Genomic DNA, 11,332 nt, shown 5'->3' with positions numbered 1-11,332 from the left:
CATCACCAACAACTACTTAAAATGGGCACAAAGTTGTATATAAGGGCTTATTATTAAACATAAAAACAAGGAGTAGAAACATATAAGGTTTTTTTTCCAAGGGAAAATATACTTCTGCATCAGCAAACCAAGTTTTCTTTTTTTCTAGCTTGGTGACATATTTTTAGAACATATTATAAATCCTCTGCACAGGAATCCCTCCATTGAAGTAGGAAGGCAGTGAAGGCCAAACAAAGAAATTGCTTGCCCTCACCACTCAATGCAGGAGTAATCACGATGCTGAGAATACTCATCCTGGAAGCAGGTTTTGGACTATGTTCACATTAAACCTGACGTCACAAGGCTACAGTTGGCCTATTAGGCTCTTCCTCAAATCAGAAAAAGATATTCCGTATGGGAGGGCAAATCAGAAAGCAGTACCTCTTCTGCAAGGACAGATCAGGTTGTTGCCTCTGTGCAGGCATAAACTGCACAAACGCAGCAGCATTGCCAAACATACTCACCGAATAACTTAAATAGAATAGCTTTGAGGTATTTAGGTCTGCCATCTGCAGAAGAGAGATTTTAAAGCCTTTCAAAAAGCTCTTAAAACATTCTCAGTCTGGTATCACCCAGTACAACAACTTTAAAAGAGCTGAACAAGTTATCATTGGAATCATCTATAGGAGCACAAAAAGGCTTGATAACATTTTAATTTACAGAGCGGTTTTTCTCCCTCTAGCAAGCAAACAGACTGATCATTTAAAACAGTGCTCCCCTGACCTGAAGGCACATCACTACATCCTAGGAATCTTGCTAAATCTTAGAGATCCTTTTTCTTTAAATATGAAGAATCATAATCATTAAAATGATAATTATTAAAAATAATGGTGCCTTGGTTCCAGAAATTCTAATTTAATTTTTGAAATTTGAAGTAATACTTCATAAAATTCTAATATTAAGGGGAATCTCATGCAACCTTCTCAATATCTGAAAATCATTCATATATAGTGCAGGAGGAAATTGCCTTTAATATATGATTTTAGGTGTTAATACTGACTTCCCCGCAAAATACTCCGAAAGTATTTAAAACCCAAGCCTTAGAAGAGAAAGGAATTAGAAGTTTTCCACTTAGAATCCACCTTGGTTTGTAAATATCTGGTCTTCATATACGTCTCCGCCTGAGATTTTTGATATATTTCACTGTAGAGGAAGAGAACAATCTGTCAGCAGCTAGTACTGCATTCAGTAGACTTCTCAGTGCTTCAGCAGAAGCAACAAAGTAAAAGCATCAAAGTGACTAGGTGACTTTTGAGGTTTAAAAACACAAGGGCTTCTTCACCCCAAAGACTGATATCACATATGTAAGACACATCACAGATTATGTTCACCCTTGGAGCCACCTGCCAATATCTGAGATCAGGTGCACTAAGGAAGGGGAGCTGTCACCTTGCTGCCACGTGAGTCACCGTGGCCAGCTGACTGAGGCATTCCTTTTCAGTCTGCTCTAGATGAAGCAAACCAAAATCTCTACGACACTGTAAGAAATACACCTACAGATTTTTGAGAGAAAGAAAAACAAGGTGAAGGCATCCTTGTAAATGCACCGTTCTTTTCTCAATCATTTAGAATAAATTTAAAGCTATTTTCCTATCTCTTCCAATAGCACCCAAGTTTCTAAACCATTCACAACACATTATAAAAGCTTTTTGATCAAATCTTTTATTCTAACTTTTTATGCAATGGTCACTGGTTTTGTAACATTCTAGAATGCCAGTTTTCAAACTTGAACACACACTGGAACCATCCCCAAAGTTTTCAAACTACCTTTAAAAAATGACACCTCGTCCCAGAGATTCTAATTTAATTGATATTAGATCCAGCCTGAATATTAAGTTAATAACACTCAAAAGAATTCCTGCTACTTGTCTGTTTTTCAACTGATGAAGGGGTAAGAAAATAATCAGACCATAGAGGGCCATGCAGTCCCATTGGGCCTTAGAGGTCACCTAGTCCAATGTCAATTCTACAGCAGGGATCCCTTCTGCACCATTACTGAAAATAGCTTATTATTCTCTTAGACAGCATTACATGTTTCTAAAATTAATAATGGAAGTAGAAATAAACTTCCTGACTAAAAGCACTGAAAAACAAAGAATAAAAACTTGAGCTCCTATGGTAACCTGAGTTTTTTGTTGTTGCTGCTACTGTTGTTAAAGCTAGCACTCTCTAGAAATTTTTGGTTCCAATATTACACCTTGGTTATTGACCTCTGGATTTCTGAGCACTCTGCTAAAAAAAATAGCTCTTATTATGACAGAGGTGGGAAGATCTGTAATGATATTACTGTCAGTGAGCTCTCCAAAAGTTTAATTTTATTGTATATCAAGTCTGGTTATCTATAAACAAAAATTACATACACACATATAGTCACATTTCTTTTGCAAGATCCTAGCTTGGGATTCTAAGCTAACTTAGAGAAACTGGGTAACTTTCTGGGTCCCTAAGGTATATTGGTTTTTGACACTGGATTGCATGATGTGTATGTGCTTTTGGAAGATCTCCGTAAGGAGTAGCAAGAAGGGAGATATGGCAGCAGTGAAACATTCTTCTTCCCAGTTTAGCCAAACTAAACTTCATGACCTGGCTTTATGAGAATTTTCCCAGGATGTCTGTATTTGCTATATATAATGAAGCAGACCAGTTTCTTGGAGTCATTTGAAGAAAAGCCACATAAGATTACCAACACTGAAGTGACTGTACAAAATGCCAATGAGTCAAAAAAGCACAAAGATTGGAGCTGAGATATTTGGGCTGGTCCTAAAATGTCCTACTTCTCTTTATTCAAAAAGCAATCTTTTTTCAATTCTTTAGTACATTAGTAATAAGTAAACCTGCCTCCCCCAAACTCTCTCTCACTCACCTCGGCTGTTAACGCTCTGCTAGTTTCTGCATTCAGTTTGCTTAAGTATGCTTTAATTGTGCTTTCCATATTAAGCTTCTCCATTTCCTACTGAGATCTGAAATACATGATCATTAAAGAGTCAGTAACATTGAGCAAGGACAAACTTTTCTACCTTATTCAGAAGGGAAGGTAACGAGCTATTCAATGAACAGTTAATGATTTCTTTAAAAGTATACAGCATATAAAAGCAAGAGAAGACATTACTTAAGCCTGTTATCCTTCACTAGCAAGAGTATAGAAGTTTTAAAGCTGTCAGTATAGAAGTAATGATTTAAAACTTGGCTCTGAAATCAAGTTGTCTGAGGATGAATCTGAGTCCTGCAATTTATTAAATGTGAAACTGTGGGCACGTTACTGAATTTCTCTGTACCTCAGTTTCCTCACATGTAACACTGGAAACTGTACTACTTACCTCGAAGAGCTACAGTAAAATTAATTCAGATAATATAAATAAAGTACTTTGGTTTTGGTACATAGTAAGTACTAAATAAATGTCAGGTACTGTCGTTATGAATGAATTTTACACAGAGTTTCTATAAGCCTTTTTGTATCCCAACAACAGCAACGAGAAGGTTTCCATTATCCCTGTCATAAAGCTAGGTCACTGTGTGAAAATACTTTCTGCTGGATATCTCAGTGCTTACACCCAGAACCTAGAATAAAAACAAATCCTGTAGCTTAAGAAGAAAGGAGATGAGGGTGGGTCATTATTTACCAAGGACACGATGGACAATGGCTGCCTGTGAGGTTTCTCTCTTTTAAATCTCATGTCAGCTCGAGCCCCAAAACTCTAGAGCATACAAACCAATGTCCTATATGAAAGCAATTAATTGGAAATACAATGTGATAATATGGAACTTTCACAAAAGCTGTCCTTAATTGTTTTATTATTTGAAACATCCGGATACTTGAGTACCTGACAAACACTGAGGAGAAGCTTGATAAAACAAAGTCTTGTTAATACCATTAAAATGAGAGTGTTTTGAGGGGAAAAGTCATAAAATATTCAAGGAGATCTATTAATCAAGAGAATTATTATACCATTGACTATTATACAAAATTTGCCTCTAAGAATAAGAGAAAACATAGATTAAGTTGAACTTTGTCAAATTATAAACTTTTGTACTTCAAAGGACATCATCAAGAAAGTGAGAAGGCAACCCACAGAATGGAAGAAAATATTTACAAATATCTGATAAGGGACTTGTATCCAAAACATACGAAGGAAAATTAAAACTCTACAGTCAAGACATAAACAACCCAATTTAAAAAATGGTCAAAAGGTGTGCAGACATTTCTCTAAGAAGATAGACAAATGGCCAATGAGCACAAGAAAAGATCCACATAACCATTAGGAAAAGGTGAATGAAAACCACAGTGATATACTGCTTGACATCCATTACAGTAGGAAAAATAAAGCCAGATAATCCAGTAAGTATTGGTGAGGATATGGAGAAATGGAAACTCTCACCTATTGTTGGTGAGGTTGTAAAATGGTGAACTCATCTGGAAAACAGTTTGGCAGTTTCCCAAAAAGCTAAACAGGGTTTACTACATGTCTTAGCAATTGCATTTTTAGGTATACACCCAAGAGAATTAAAAATATGTACCCACAAAAATTTGTATAGAAATGTTCTAATGCAAACAGCATTAGTCATTATAGCCAAAAATGAAAACAAACCAAATATCCATAAACTGATGAAAAGATAAACAAAATGTGGTATATCCATGCAATGGAATATTATTTATCTACAAAAAAGGAATGAGTATAGATACATGTGACAACATGGGTGAACCTTGAAAAGAAGTTACTCACAAGAGACCACACATTATATGATTCCATTTATATGAAATGTCCAGATATGCAAATCCACAGAGACCAAAAATAGATTAGTTGTTGCCAGAAAGAGAGAATGAGGTGTGACTTCTAATGAATCCAGGGTTTCTTTTTAGAGTGATAAAAATGTTCTAGAGTTATATAGAGGTGATGGTTGTACACATCTGTAAATATACTAAAAGCCAGTGAACTGTATACTGTAACAGGGTAAATTTTATGCTGCATAAATTAGATCTCAAAAAAGCTGTTATAAAAATTACTTTAAAATATATAAATGAGAACAAAATTTAAGCCACTTTTGTAAAGCAGCCACACCTAGTTGGAGTGAATAGCATAAAGAGATCAGAACTCTAGTCTCTGACAGTAGTATGTTGTGGGACCATAATCTGGCTGATTTTTTCTGTCTCAGCAGTGTTCTAGGGCCACAGCCAAGTTAAACATTCCTCCCAATTTGCCTAGGACACTTCCAGTTTATACTTGTTGTTCCAGTGTAATTATAAGTACTGCCCAATTTCAGGTTCAATGTGCCCCATTCTGGATGACAAATTATATGGCTACCTAGCCAGAGTGCGCTGAGCAGAATAGTTTCAGACAGGGTGCACTCAACTAAAGCAACAGCTGTTTGTACCTTTTCAAGGAAAGTTGCTCTTTAAGGTTCTTGATTTCATTACCTTTAGCATGGCTCTGACGCTGTAATCTAAGCAAAGAAGAAAGGCATAAAATGTTAGAAATTGTTTGTTGTTAATATAGTTACAACAGCTCTATTTACAGATGAAGAAGGATTAAGTATGTATATTTTGGGCCACAAGTGTTGAGCCTAAAAATAACTAAATTCTGATACCTAGTCCTTTTGAAGTTTATCTTATTTCTGATGTCTGACTTACTGACTTCTCAAAGAAAGAACTAAGTTCTAACCCCTTTGTTTTAAACAAATTGTAAAATAGAAAGCCGAAGAGAAGAGTTTTCTTATCTAGTATTCCCAGCATAATGACTCGGACAAATGTCTTTAATTCCCTGTAATTTAGTTTGCCCATTAGACAACAGAGATGGTATCTTCTGATGTTCTAGGCTTGTGGTGGGACTGAGAACTTTAAGTTCCTTAAAGGGATATTATATCTATCAAGTCATACAAACTATTAAACACTTATGGTCTGAAAGAAATCAGACCTTAAATCTAGAACTGTGTACAAATAGAATTTTTAATAAAAATTATACATTAAAACAGGAAATCATTCATTGACCTAATTACAAAAAATTTGGATAAAATTTTTTCATAACTCAGAAAATGTAACCTGTGATTAGCCTAAAATTAATATGTAAAAAGCTATTAAGAAAAACAAAAAATAATCAGACAACTATAGTAGCATAATCAATAAAATATGCTTAAAAATAAATAGAAATAATGAAACCTAGGGAAAAAAGAAAAGTTTAAAAGTAATACTTTTTGGTTAACATATACTCACATACCATTTTTATTGTTCCTCCCTTAGCTGCTATATTTCGCTTTACAATCATGCTTTAATATTACCCCGTTAATTTGTTTCAGTATGAAGAGATTTATAGCAAAAGCACATTTCTGATTAATGTAAATTACTGGAAAGGTAAAGCCTTAACACAATGACTTTAAATGCTGCCTGGATTGCTCACTACTAGATTTCAGAGACTCCCCACTCACATTTACTCTAAGCTTCTTAGCAGCTATGGAGACTTAAAATCAATGTTCTATTGGGCTGAAAAAATAATGAAAAAAACCAGGTATCTTTTTATACAAAAGAGGTCATGTTCTCAAGTAAACAATGAGAAATACAAGCTTTGTTATTATAGTATATAGGAGAATGTAGAGAGAGTTGAAAAGTAGTAAGACTTTGAAAACTGGCACCTTTCTTTCCTTTGCACACTTCATTATTTCAGTGGTTTACCCAGCTCCGTTTACAGTGGGAGACAAGAGCTGACAGAGCTGGTAGGAAATTCAGAAGACCTGGATTTGTAAATAACAGGGATAATGTATGCGTAGTGCGTATCATCCAGCTTGGATATGAACCAGCTATGTATGTGTTCAGGCAGTCATAACTTCTCAGTCCTATTTTTCTCATGAATAACATGATAGGGTAGAATTAGATTTTCTTTTCTGAAAGATCTAAAGTTCTCAAGCTTATTTAAGTTTACTATATGGACTTTACTGTCAGATGTTTCTTAAAATTTATTAAGTGCTTACTGTAATTTGTACAAAATGTCACTTTTATGTAAATCTTCTTTGTCAAAACTTCAATTATCATCAATAAATATTTACCAAGCACTTACTGTAGGACTGGCACTGAATTAGACCAAAGAAAAAAATTTTTTCCTTCCTACTAAACACCATATACTAAGATGAAAGAAATCAACACTACAACTAAAAATTATTTATATTTTCATCATATAATCTTTGGACATGATCAGGTTAAACAAAAAATGCTCAAAAGCTTATATGAGAACACCCATGGTCTTCATTCTTTTTTTTCTCTGCCTAGATGTCCTCTGTCTTTTCTCCCATCTCAACTAACCTAGCTCAGGTTCAATACTATGTTTTTGGTGAAACTCTTCCTTATCACAATAAAATCCCTATGAAGTATAGCTCCATTTAACAATTATGTGCTTTTAAAAACAGAAGGGAGAGGGGAGGGGATTATGGGGAGGAAAGGGTGAAGGGTTTACAGGAACAACTATAAAGGACACATGGACAATAGCAAGGGGGTGGAAATGGGAGGGAGGTAGAAAAGACTGGGGTGGTGGGGAGGGGTGGGGGAAAGGCAGAAAACTGTATTTGAGCAACAATAAAAATAAAAAGTACTTAAAAATAAAATAAAAAGTTAAGCTTTTTGAGGTAATCATAGATTCAAGCACAGGTATAAACAATGACACGGACAGATCCCATGACCCTTTATGTACCTTCCTCCAATGGTATCATCCTGCAAAATGACAGTATAATAACCAGGATGCTGACAGTGACACAGCTGAAGACATTGAACAGTTTTTTCGCCATGTGGATGTCTCATTTCGCCCTTTTATAGCCACACTAACTTCCCTTCCACTCCCATCTCCTTATAACTTTAGGACCACTAATCTGTTATCCATTTTTATCATTTTTCAAATTTCGTCATTTCAAGAATGTTATAGAAATGGATTCATACAGTATATAGGCCTTGTGGATTGGGTTATTTTACTCAGCAGAGTTCTCTGATATCTGATGTGGAAATATCACTGTTTCATTCCTGATGATAGTGATATTGTGTCTTCTCTTTTTTGGTCAATTTTGCTAGTGGTTCATCAATTTTATTGATCTTTTCAAAGAAATAGCTTTATTTCATGGATTTTTTTATTTTTTTGTTTCTAATTTCATTATTTCTAATCTTTATTATTTCCTTCTGCTTGTTTTAGGTTATTTTGCTTTTCTTCTTCCATGTTATTGAGGTAGGAGCTTTCACTATTCATTTGAGATTGAGGCCCATCAGTTCTCAGAACTGCTTTGTCTATGTCCCACAAACTTTGATGTGTTGCATTTTCATGCTAATTTAGTTCATTGTATTTTTATTTCCCTTGGAGGAATTTCCTGTTATCTTTGCAATTTTATTTCTAGTATGACCATATGATCTGAGCACATGCTTTGCATAATTTCAATTCTTTTAAATTAGTTGAGGTTTGTCATGGCCCAGGATACAATCTATTTTGGTGTATTTCCTGTGAACATTTGAAAGCATATGCAGTCTGCCATTATCCGGTGAAGCGTTCTATAAATATCGATTGGATCCTGTTCGTTAATGGTATTGTAGAGGTCTTCTATATCATTGCTGATTTTCTGTCTAGTAGTTCTATAAATTTCTAAGAGTAGGGTGTTGAAGTCAACAGCTGAAACTGTACATTTTTCAATCAGTTCTAGCAAGTTTTGCTTCATCTATTCTAAAGCTCTGTTGTTGGTTTGGTACATAGAACTTTGTTTTGGTATATACGCAGATTCTTATGCCTTCTGGTGGATTAATCCTTTATCATCAGTAATGTCCCTCTTTGTCTCCAGTAGTCGACTTTACTCTGAAGTCCATTTTATCATATATTAATATAGCCACCACTACTTTTTTATTGTTTTCATTTCGTTTACCATTCTTTTACTTTCAATCTACCTGTTGTTGAAACTGAGGTGAGTTTCTTGTAAATAATGTATTATTAGATCACTTTTTGTTTCTTTTCTTTAAATTTCAGTCTGTCTTTTAATTGGTGTATTTAGACCAATTGGTCTGAATTGGTGTATTTAATCGGTATATTTAAGGTAATTACTGATATATTGATGATTACATGTGCCATTTTATTATTGGTTTTGTTTCCTCTGTTTCTCTTTTCTTACCTTCTTGTGAGTTACTTGAATAATTTTTAGGATTCCATCTTGATGTACAGTGGGGTTTTTTTTTACTGTAATTCTTAAAATATTTTATTTTTTTACAGTGGTTTTTTAAAAAGATTTTATTTATTTATTTTTAGAGAGGGAAAGTGAGGGCAAAATAAGGGAGAGAAACTTCACTGTGTGGTTGCCTCTCGTGTGCCCCCTACTGAGGACCTGGCCTGCAACCCAGGCATGTGCCCCAGACTGGGAATCGAACCAGCGACCCTCTGGTTCGTAGGCTGGCACTCAATCCATTGAGCTACACCAGCCAGGGTGACTTACAGTGTTTCTGACTCTCTGTGTAGGTTTCTTAGTTGTTGCAGTAGGTATTATAATATGCATACATAGCCTATGCAATTGTCTTTTCCTACTTTAAGACAAGTGTAGAAGGGCTGCCTCACACTGCTTTGTTGCCGTAGGATGGAGAGAGGCAGGAGCTTCCAGTAGGGCCTCTTTGGTACCAACTGGGGAGAGGAAAAAAGAGCATTACCTACTACACCTCCTGGTGGAGAATGGAAGATAAACTGCCTGCTCAGCACTGCTACCCAGCAGAGGGATCTGAGTTCTGTCATCTGCTACTGTCAGAGCACACTCCCTGCTTCCAAGGAGCGGTGTGAGCTATTGGTGTTTGGCTGAAGCAAGTGGGTAGTACCAAAAGGTTTTTACTTATGTATTTCCTTCTCCTGACCCTCTGGCTAGGGAGAACAGGTTTTACTTAGAGATTTTTCTTCCTGTGCCTATTGGCAATTGTATGTTGGAAGTTTCTGCAGCACTCTGTCTGGGATATATGGGAAGCAGTAAGAAAAATCACTGTTGTATTATTTCTACCTCTCAGAGTCTTCCTATATTTGTCTGTTGTTTAAGGTCCAGGAAGTCTTTTTTAAAAATTTGATCATGCTATTGTTTTATTGATCAAGTTTTGTTGATCATGCTATTGTAGTTGTCCCAGTTCTTCCCCTTTTGTCCCTCTCCACCAAGTACCCCCCATTCCCTCAGCAATCCCTCCCTTAGTGCATTTCCATTAGTCATGGATATAAGTTCTTTGGCTACTCCATTCCCTACACTGTTCTTAACATGCCCCCCTTTCTATTCTGTACCTATCAATTTGTACTTCTTCATCCCTGCACATTTTCCCCCATTCTCTCCATTCCCCCTCCCAACTTATAACACTCCAAATGATCTCTATATCTATCATTCTGTTTTTATTCTATTTGTTTGATTAGTTTGTTTTTTAGATTCAATTATTAATAGTCGTGAATTTATTGCCATTTTAATGTTCATAGTTTTGACCTTCTTTTTCTTCAATAAGCCCCTTTAACATTTCATATAATAATTACTTGGTGATAATGAACTCCTTTAGTTTTAGCATGTCTGGGAAGCTCTTTATCTGTCCTTCCATTCTAAGTAATAGCTTTGCTGGATAGAGTAATCTAGGTTGTATGTCCTTGTTTTTCATTACTTTGAGAACTTCTTGCCCATCCACCATTCTAGCCTGCAAAGTTTCTTTCGCAAAATCAGATGACAGTCTTAAGGGAACTCCCCTATACATAACTAACTGCTTCTCTCTTCATCTTTAACCTTTGGAGTTTTAACTATGATGAGTCTCAGTGTGGTCCTCTTTGTGTCCATCTTGTTTGGGACTTTCTGTGCTTCCTAAATTTGTATGTCTATTTCCTTCACCAAGTTAAGGGATTTTTCTTTCATTGTTTTTTCAAACAAGTTTTCAATTTCTTGCTCTTTCTCTTCTCCTTCTGGCATCCCTATAATTCAAATGTTGGTACATTTGAAGATGTCCCAGAGGCTCCCTAGCCTATCCTCATTTTTTTTACTCCTTTCCTTCTTCTGTTCTGACTGAATTTTTTTCTTCCTTATGTTCCAAAATGATTATTTGATTCTCAGCTTCAACCACTCCACTGTTGACTCCCTGTAAATTTTTCTTTATTTCACTTAGTGGAACCTTCATTTCTGCCTGGGTCTTTTTTTATGGTGTTGAAGTACCCAATGAGTTCCTCGAGCATCCTAATAACCAGTATTTTGAACTCTGCATTTGATAGATTGCTTATCTCCATTTTGTTTAGTTCTTTTTCTGGAGTTTTGTTCTGTTCTTTCATTTGGACCCTATGTCTTTGTCTCCTCATTT

This window comes from Artibeus jamaicensis, unplaced genomic scaffold, assembly GCF_021234435.1.
Source record: "Artibeus jamaicensis isolate MK-2021 breed Jamaican fruit bat unplaced genomic scaffold, CSHL_Jam_final contig_3126, whole genome shotgun sequence".
In the NCBI taxonomy this organism is placed as follows: Eukaryota; Metazoa; Chordata; class Mammalia; order Chiroptera; family Phyllostomidae; genus Artibeus; species Artibeus jamaicensis.
Note: the sequence above shows the minus strand (reverse complement) of the source record.